A 10,979-nucleotide genomic window follows, 5' to 3' on the forward strand; every position below is an offset into this window, starting at 1 on the left:
ATTATTTTTAAAAATAACTATCACAACTAATGCCACCACCACCACAGTCGACCACCACCATCGTCTTTGCCTTTGCCGACCGCCTTTATTACCTTGCCAGTGCGGCAGTGCCTGACATCATTACCACATAAATCAACTTATATTAGAGATCATTTTTTTTATTTGCATATGTCGATTGTGATCGATTTATTGCTTGTTGCATAGGACGATGTTGGCAGATGGTGATTGCGATCGATTGAGATGGTGGGCAATGATTACGGCCAAGCAGCGATGGATGATGGTCCGGAGTTTTTTCAATTTTCAAAAATTGAAAATATGTATAAAAAAAAATACTTAAAAGCTATTTTTAACTATTTTAGAAAATAGTTTGTTTTCTTTTCAAAAAATAAAATAGAAAAAAATTAAAAAATACAAACGAAATATATATATTTTTAGAAATAATAGCAAAAAAGGACCCCAAAAGGCCCCTTCATTATAAACTTGTTTTCCATATTCCACCATGTCCGAGCATGAGTCAGATAGCTTTCTTTTGCTTCTCTTAAAAAGATTCAGTCGTGCAATAAAAATGAATAGGAATAAATAGAACACACACACTGAATTGAGTGAATTCAATGAATGCGGAGCTTACCCTGCGAATTACAGGCCGCTGATCCATCTCTGGTGCATTTTTAATTATCTCCTTGTCAATTTCATTGGCTTCTGCGACATTTCCCTGCCAGAACAAATTTAAGTTTGATATTTGCATGAACTAATCAGGTTTGAAGCTTCATATTTTCATGCCGGATCTCATCCTCTATTGCTCTGCAATGTTACTACAAATGTAGCATAGTTGAAGATTACTTTGATTTTTCATAAAGAATTAATGGATTATTTTGATCTTTTTTCTCAAATGTAGAAGGTAAGGCTCGGAGAGCAGTAAGCTTAATACACAGGAAGCCAAATTTTAAGGTGAACCTTAAAGGTTTAGAAAATAAATGTTTGATCCTTGTAAAATTTTATCTTATTTTCCTAGCCTTTCTATGGCTATTTGATCTATTTATTCCTCGCAAAATGTGTTGCAAAGAAGTTTATAAATTTTCGTCTTAGATTTTGTTTGTAACAGCTTTTTTGTTACTTTTTAAAGCAATTTTTTTTAGTAAATAATCTCTCCATCGATTCATTTTCTATCATTCATTCAACTTTCCCATTCTCATGCCTACCATAGTCAGCAATGCTATCAAGCTATCAGAGATCATGTAAATCCTAAAATGGCAGCATCTCAAACAAACAAAAAGAATATAAATACACAAGAGAGGAAGTGAAGAACATAAGTACCTTTATGATGCAAAGATCGACTAGCAACAGTCCTATTTCAATTTGATCTGGTCCAGGTTTTATTTTCTTCCAGCTTCTGATTAAAGTTTCACATGCTTCATCACTAAGTCTCAGATGATCCTCAAAGTATTCCTGTCCAGGCATGAAATGGTTTTCTTTAATTTTTCCCTTGGCACTCATCATATGTGCATATATATATAAAGCTGAAAAGTAAATTCCAATTGTGAAAGCTTGGAAGTTAAATTTTAAGTTTTGTTTGGGATAACTTTTTTACTGTTTTTTAAAACAATTTTTTAGTACAATTATATTAAAAACTACTTAAAAAAACAGTAAAAAATTATCTCAAAGGAAATCTTAATTATGATTTATATAAATCAAATATGAATCCTAAGAATAAAAAAATATCGAGATTGGCACTGATTTCTATAAATTGTTAATCAAAATAAATATTTTGGTGAGGCGAGGATGGTTGAAGCGGAACACGACTATTTATAAAAGAAGAGATCACCCACTAAAATAAATTGACATTTGGTGTTAATATTAGTGATGTAAAGCACTAGCATTAGCTTTGATACCATTGAATTATTTGAGATGAACGATGGTTGAGATAGATGTTACATCATTTCTTTAAATAAAAAGGAGGAAGAGACCAGACATTGGAAGCTGAGATGGAAGTTTGAAGGATATTTAAGACTTCATAAAAATCTCTTGGGTTATTGATGAAGAGTATGATGATATTGTTATACAAATAATTCTTCCAAATTAAATTATGGGACGTGATAGATATTATATACATGCTACAAATATATGTTCTTCATGAATTATTGCAGGCTTGACTAATGTTCATAATTGTGTTGTTAGAAGCAATATAGATGATTAATGAACTCTCAATTTTTGTGTAAGAGTGATTTAAATTTCAAAGAACTTTATCCCCATAGAAGGCTAAGAATTTTGGATGTTCTCTTCTCTTTTCTTGTTTATATTTATCGATATTTTAACATAATAGCAACATGATTTATCAATGCTATGATTTTGACCAAGTTCCTTATCCAAGTTAACATCAAATGAAATATTATCGATCATCTTTAGATTGATTAGAGCGGGGGTGCTAACCCCAAATATTAACATGTACTGGAAGAAGTTTAGACAAATCCACTAAGAAATTTTGACCTATATAAGGTATTTTGTTATAGTGTTTAATCACATTAACTTGAGTTAAAGTGATAAAAAGAAATTCACAAAGGATTTAACCTATTTGTGTTTTTAATCAAAGGGTTACTTGATGGTGTTAATTATTGTGGAAAAGATCAAGAGAAATCCACCAAAGATTTTTAACAATTTCAAGATTATTTGAAGAGTGTCACAAGATGATGTTAACATATATGGAAGGGGTCATGATGAATCCCCCGAAGATTTTTGACCTATCTAAGACTATTAGTTTGAGTGTTACTCTATCATTTTAATTTGTGTATAAGAGATTGAATTGAGTCTCCTTGAAATCGATTGTACTTATTGAGAGGGGACAAATGCCATATGTATCCTAATTGAAGGAGAAAATTAGTTTGGCTATAGACCATTACTGCCCTTTTGTGGTCATTATTGTGACCTTGCTTAGGAGTACAAGACCAACTAGGGACTATAAGTAGAATTTGAAAATCTCTTGAATGTTTCTAGTGAAAAATAAAATTCTTACATTTGTAGGAAGTTTTGCAAAGGATCCTTGTTAACAAGATTGCCTTGGATGAATAGAAAACTTTTGAGTGGAAGGACTTGGATGACCACAATCATGCTCAGGAAGTTAATATGAACATCCTTATGAGGTTATAAGAAAGTTTACCCCAGTCTTGATTTGTTTCTCATGGAATTCAAATAGCAATGGATAATGGATGGGAGGAGTTTTTCAACTTCAACCATGTATAAGATGTTTTTCTTTTAATATTGTGATTGAAATACGCTCCATGTCTTGACTTGCTTCTTTTAAAATTGATGAAATAGTAGATGGCTAAAAGGTTGACCTACTACAACCATGTCCTACATGTTAACATGAAAAAAAATTTTAGGTTGTAGAAAGGGCTACTCCAAAGCAAAGAATCAATTTCCACATATGATACCATAATGTCGAATGCCATAATATTCATAATAGTAGGGAGAAAGTGTTTAGTGTCATATATTTATATAAAAATCTGGCACACATATAGCTAAAAAAAGAGTTGTAAAAAGCACAATAGTTTTTATGTTCAATATTAGAGAATTAGAAAAACCATTGGACTCAATCCAGTAGAAATGATTCCGCTAGTATTTATCATTAATTACATGAAACGCCCTTTCTTGTTAATATGGAAGATATTATAACACTATAGTAGAAATATACTATATAAATGAATTTCACAATGAAAATTAGAAAACCTTAGAGAAATAGGACTTGCATTTGAGAGACCATTTACTATATGTTTGGTCAATCTCCTTTGAGAAGAGAGGACTAATGTTCAAGAAAAATAACCAAAATCTTAGTGCTGGTTTTGAAAGTCATAGTTAGGGCCAATGACGTGCATCATCATTACCGACAATGATATACACCAACACTATTTATGATAATTGTTAGCCAAGTTAGTGGTTTTCAATTATTTAAGCAATAATGGTTTGGATACTACTATTGAGTGATAATGATTAGGATATTAGTGTTGAGAAATGGATGTTAAAGGATCATAGTTGATAAATAATGATCAGAGAGACATAGTTTAATGATGATGGTTAAAAGGATAATAATTAGGGGAGAGTGGTTGGAAAATTATGGTGAAGTGGTCATAAATGAAGAACAATAATTTATAGTATTAATTGGAGAACCATCATTGGTGGTCAATGTTTAAAGGACTATAACTAGGCAATGATGCTTGGAAATGTCAAGCTACAATGGTTAGAGTATTGTAGTCGAGTGATGATGATTAAAAGATCATAGTTAGAGGATGTTCGTCAAAGGTAAATAGTTAGTCATATGAATATAGTTAATAAATATATGAGGATCATTATCAAGCAACAATGATCAAAGGACTATAATCAAACAATGATGACCATAGGATAATAATTTTGTGATGTGGTTTGAGGATTATATTCAGTGTATGATATTCAAACGAGTATAGTTGAATGAAAGCTGTGGAGGACTGTAGTTAAGCAATATTGGTTATAGGACTGTAATCAAGCAATGGTGGTCAGAGGGTCATAATTGGGTAACAAGTATAAGAGGGATATCATTAGACAATAGTGTTCAAAGGATTAAAATCTTGTAATGATAGTTGGATGATTATAGTCGAACAATAATGATCAAAAGATTGTAGTTGGGCAATGATGGTAAGAAGATCATGATTAGGGAATTATGGTTAGAGGATCATACTCGGGAGATAGTGGTTGGAGGATCCTAGGTGGACAAAGGTGGTTAGAGAATCATAGTTTGGATATGGTATTTGAAGGACCATAGTTTGGTTATATTGGTCGGGGGATCATAGTTTGTAAATGGTAGTTAGGGGATTATAGTTATGTGAGGGTAGTCGAGGGACCATAGTTGAGCGATGGTAGTCAGAGGATCATAATCTGGCAATGGTGGTTGAAGGATTATAGTTCGCTGAAAGTTGTCGAGGAATTATAATTGGGAAATAGTGATTGAACGATCATAATCTAGTTATGATGGTAGGACTATAATAGTTGGGCAATAATAACTTGTGGATCGTGGTTGTGCGATGATGGTCGAGGACCAGAGGAAAGCTTAGCTATGATGTTTTTAAAAATAAAATATAAAAGAAAAAAAAATGATGGTTGGGGACCATAGTTGAATATTAGTGACAAGAGGATCATAATTAAATGATTGTGGTTGGAGGATCATAGTCAAGTGATGGTGGTCAGAGAAATGTAGTTGAGTGACGGTGGTCGGAGGGTTTCAATTGAGTGATGGTGATAAAGCAAGCATAGTCAATGGATGGTTGGAAGACCTTAGTTTGGCGATGATGATTAAATGTTCATAATTAGGCGATGGTGGTCTATGGTTTGAGGATTGTAATTAGAGGATAGTGGTAGAAGAATCTTAGCTAAGCGATGATTGTTCGAGGACCATACTCTAGGGATGGTGGTTAGAGGATTGTTGTGGGGCTAAGATTAGTGGAGTATTATAATCTGGTGATGGTGATTATATAATATTGATTAAGCGTCGACTATCGAGTGGTGGTTCATTGAAATTATTTGATTCTTCAAGCTTTTAAGTTCTTTTAAATCTAAAGCCAAGATTTCTCCCTCATATAGAGAGAACAAAGGGGGCGAGGGGTCGGAGGTGTCCATTATAGTTTCAAGAGTGGAACTATCTATGAATATTGTCAAAATCCCATATAGACTTTATTAATGCCCTAACTATAAATTATTCTTTTAGCATTTAAGTGCTTTAAGAGTTGTTTGGCCGACAATGTTTCAAGTGTAAGTAAAGCACATGCAAGAGTTATTCTTTTGTTTGAACTGATAATTTCAAATACAAAATAAATTCTGAGTGAATTTGGAGCTCACTCACTAGTTCATTTTCAATGACATTGAAATTCACTCAAATTTGGATGAATACAAAATATACAAAATGACATCGGCCACTACTGTAACACGCCTACATCAGCCACAACTTGCCTCATAACATCGTCAGCCACGACCTATAGCTCTCATTTGACAATCACTCACCACTCACACCAATTGCTAGTTGCCAACCTCCATCGTTAGCCACCAATGGCCATTGCCACGAGCTATCGCTACCTCTTCATGATGCCATCTCAAATTGTCACCCATTACCACTATACATCATTATGCACTACTGCTGACCATTTCCGGCCACCATTGTCGAACACTTCTAGCCATCACAGTCAACTACACATTCGATAATCACCACTGCTGGCAATTTCCATTGAGCAAAACCACCTCCACTAGGCAATATTGACAACCTCCAATCAACTATTATTCTAAATGCAATACTATTTTGTTCCATATTTTTTTTTTATTTTAAATAAAAAATAAATTCCTACAATTGTAACGTACTTAGTTAAACAACTAATCTATTTTTAACACACTACTCTTATCTTACACTGTACAGTGCATTCTTTTTTTAGCAAAGTAGATAGCTTCTTAATGATGTCAAAATAAAGAGATCTTAGGCTTGTTGGATTTGTCTCATTTAGAATATCAATTCAACTATAAACATGCAAACTTTAGAGATTGTTTGATCATCCAATTAGTGTCCCAAAATTTCTAACAAAGCTTCAAAGTGGTTGATCTGGGCTAATTTGGACTCGTATCATATCTCTTTTGGTGTTGTTCGATTAGTCTCTTTGAGACATTTGTTTTGACTATAGTTTAATGAATTTGAGTTGGATATTTTTAATGAAATTTTGGAAGCTTATTAATTGAATATTGCCTCAAAATTTGTGACCAATCAATCAAATTTTTGATGGCTTATGAAAACATATAATTGATGCATTGATATATAACTTACAAAATTTTCTTAAATAAAAAATAAAATGACTATCAAAATTATATATATATATATATATATATATAAATCTTTGTATCCAAATACAGGGGCACAACAAATCTTAACTTTTAGGGGCGCCAAACTTATAAGTAATTGTTCGTGTTGCATCAAATTTAGTTCGCCCCTTCATTACAAGAAAATGGGTCAATTGCAACTTTAAAAATAGAGACAAAAAGAAAATGATCGCTAAAGATATCTTTTAGCTACCAAAGTAATTAAGGCCTCTAAATAATAAGGAAACTTGATATCAGCCACCAAAAAGAAAAAAAAATTCTTACAATTTTGTCGCTAAAAGTGTAGTATATGTCAGGGTCCAAGGGGGCAGCGCCACTTGGCGGGGTTTATTTATGTCACAGGGTCAAGGGAGAGAGCCTCTGTGGGGGTTTCTGGGGGCAACGCCCCGGAACAAATTTTAGTTGTAAGGATATTTTTAAAATTGAAATTAATAAATAAAATCATGAATTCTCTTTACTATTTCTCTTTGTATTTGATTCATCATTTCCTAATAATAACACATCTACACAATGTGCTCAATGCTAGGAACAATTTTACGTCCTCCGACCGGACGTAATAAAAGTTCCAATGCTAGAGGCAATTGCCTAAAGATCATAGTATTTTAAAACTTTAGGCAATGCTAGGAACAATTTTACGTCCTCCGACCGGACGTAGAGGAACATCCGGTCGGAGGCAAATTCCCGCCAAAAAACTAGTTGTACCAAGCAAATACATAGCAAAACCAAACAATAACGAAGAATACCATCATTTAAAGACCTAATACCGAGTTATACCGGGCTTTACCGAGCAAATACCGAGTTATACAAAAGTTGTACCGAGTTTTTCCCAGAAAAACTCGGTACAGCTCGGTATTTCTCGGTATAGCTCGGTATAACTCGGTATTGGTCTTCAGAGAAGGGTATTCCTCAGTATTATCAAATAATACCTAGTTGTACCGAGCAAATACCTAATTTTTTGGCGGGAAATTGCCTCCGACCAGACGTTCCTCTACGTCCTTGCACCGGACGTAATAAAAGTTCCAATGCTAGAGGCAATTGCCTAAAGATCATAGTATTTTAAAACTTTAGGGGGGATAATTGTCTAAAAACCCTTATAATATAGACTAAAAAATAGGAGATGGTGAAATTAATTGAAGAATCTTATAATAAAGAATTTATGATAAAATATATTTTTAATGCATATATTTTAATTTTATTGTTTTAAAAGTAAATTTAAAAATTAATTATTGAATGCGTAAATCACTAAAATTAAATCGTGGTAAATGAAATTATAACTGTTGATAAGCTAACAAAATGTTCACTCAAGCTTCATTTGGAACAATTTTTTTACTGCTTTGTTAGTAACTATAGCAAAGTGGTTGCGGACCAACGGACGCGATCTGGGAGGACCCGAGCAGACGCGAGCGAGTGATGACACAAGTACGTGAGCAGGTGTGGTGCAGGCAACGGATCAAAATTGAGTCAATATCAGATTTCTAGGTTGACCAAAATCATACCCAAAATTCTAAATAGGTCGAAAGTTGGGACACGAATCCAACCCGTTCTTAAAACATGTTGACCCTAATTAGAAAAATTTAGATTGGATTCGAGTTGGATTTTCATGTTGTATCAATTTTTACACCCATACTTATTTAGGCCGCAATTACAATTTCTATCTAGTCAAAACTTTTTTATTATTTTTAAAAAATATTTATACTAAAAAGTTTCTTTTAACAACAGTTTTATAAATTTATTTTTTTCTCTAGCAGATTTATAAAACAGAAAAAGCTGTCCAAAGCCGAGCGTCAATCTTATGGAGAAATGTATGGGTCATGCGTAGCAAACCTTAATCTTGGGATAATTAGGCGTAATCTTGTAGAATTTCGCAGGTAGATCCTTTCTTTCAAACATCTCATCCAGCACCTGATCAGCCGCTGTTCGCTGCCGCATCGCAATTTGGCTTTTCAGCTTCTTACGTTTGATATCGCGTTTACCTTCTTGCCGGTCTCGCTCCGCCCCGTTTGTAATGTTGATATTGTGCCAGGGAGCAGCGAGACCAATCCGCCCCCTTCCAATCCAGCTCGGGCAAATACACGCCATCGCGCTCGCCAATGCTACAGTGACCACCGCCGCGCGCGCCACCGCTGCCAAAGTCCTGCTCTCATGAGAAGGTGGAGCGGGATCCGAAGAGGGAGTTTGGGTCCTCACGGTTGCGCGGAGAGCGCGATAAGAGGAGTTGGTTTGGCGACGGAGAGCGACAAAGTACTTTTCATAGCCGAAGTGGCATTGGAGAGTGCTGCGTTGGCGATGAAGGGTGAGAGAGAGTTGGGGAGCTCTGAGGCACAACGAGGCTTGCATTGTTTCTGTATCAGGAGGGATTAGCCAAGTTGATTCTTGTATAGTTGCTCTTGGTTCTTATTCTATTTGTTTCAATGGAGCAAGGCATCTCTTTAGAATGCTTTAGTGTAGTGAAAGGAAAAGAAAGCAAAGCTTGCTCCAGGCTGTCCTGCGACAGATATATTGCAAGGATATTGAGCCGTACGTGGCAAGAAACTTCTGCATCTCCACCGCTGTCTTCTTCTTCAACTAAAACTCCTATACCGTCCACATTTAAATCTTTGGTATCTTATATAAAAAATGTTGTTCTTCTTGATAACTACCCTACTTGAATATTTCAAATATTCAAACTATTTGCTGCCAACTGCTTCACCGGTCATCTCGATGGCAGCATTTTGTGCCCACCTATACACATTTTCTCTACAGTAAATCAACTTATATTTAATAATGTGCTCTCTTCCTAGCATTTAGTAGATCAAAATCTTTCCGTAGCCTTGTTTTCTACCATTTCTCCATCTATTCTACTATACACATTCTTAACCTTGATACCTGCTCTTTAATTTGGTCTACTCTTGAACGATGTTTCTTCTCCACAAACCGTTCTAGAGTAAACCAATTAAAAATGAATTGCACTCTACCTCAATGCAAATCTAGTCATTGCAAGATTATCTGCCTCAAGTAAAGAGGATCGTCGATAATATTGTACCAGCCGACAATAATATAGACATGGAGGATGTTATATTCTTTATATTCTTAATGGATTACCTGCTTCCTATCAATCCTTAAAAACAACAATTAGGACTAAACTTACACTAGTTATTCTCAACGATCTTTATTCACCCCTATACAGTGAAGAAGTCAATCAAGCCACTGACGCCATTAAATACCTTGTTGTAGATTCTATCCAACAAACTGATCCTCATTTGCACTAACCACTAATAATGGACGGGTTAGAGGTCGATCTACATTCTATCATGGCCATGGATGAGTCTCACTAGCTACAAATTCATTTCGCTCCCGTTAGCCCAAGTTCACCAGTGATTGTAAGATGTGTTGGGAAAGAGGACATTCTGCTCTCAATTGTTGGCACAGAACCAACCTCCAATATTCACCGAGTTCCACCAATGCCAATACAACATTTATAGCTGATGCAACTACATCACCTTGGTATATTGATATAGAAGCTACAACACATCTCACTCCGTACGCTCAGGCTCTTCAACAATTGTTTGTGTACACTAGAAATGATTAGGTTCTTGTTAGTAATTGAAATTCCCTTCCCATTCTATAAAGGTTTATTTCCCACACACTCTCGTAAGCTTTCTCTCACTCCCCTTCATCATGTGCCACATTATACTCATAATCTTATTTCAATATCAAACTTAACAAAAAGACAACGATTTTTCTGTTTTATTAAACAAGACTGGCTTTCGTGTCAAGGACTTGAAGACTAATCAAACAATTCTCCATGGTCCCTGCCGTAACGGACTCTATCCTCTCAGCCACGCCTGCAGATGTTTCTAAATATATCCATACTACAAAATTTTCTTCTACCTACAACTTTTGTAATTCTTTTGCTCTCGCTAAGAGTCACAAGTCACCGTTTAGCATTCCTACTCATGTATCTAATTTTCCACTTGAATTAATATTTCCCAATGTTTGGGGGTCCTTCCCCAATTATTTGTCATTGTGGATTTTGTCATTACTTACTCTTAATTGATGATTACTCAAGATATTCATGGATTTATCCACTGAAGTTAAAATCTGAAGTCACTTCCATAATAATT

The sequence above is a fragment of the Dendrobium catenatum genome, unplaced genomic scaffold (assembly GCF_001605985.2).
Source record: "Dendrobium catenatum unplaced genomic scaffold, ASM160598v2 fragScaff_scaffold_1288, whole genome shotgun sequence".
Taxonomy (NCBI): domain Eukaryota; kingdom Viridiplantae; phylum Streptophyta; class Magnoliopsida; order Asparagales; family Orchidaceae; genus Dendrobium; species Dendrobium catenatum.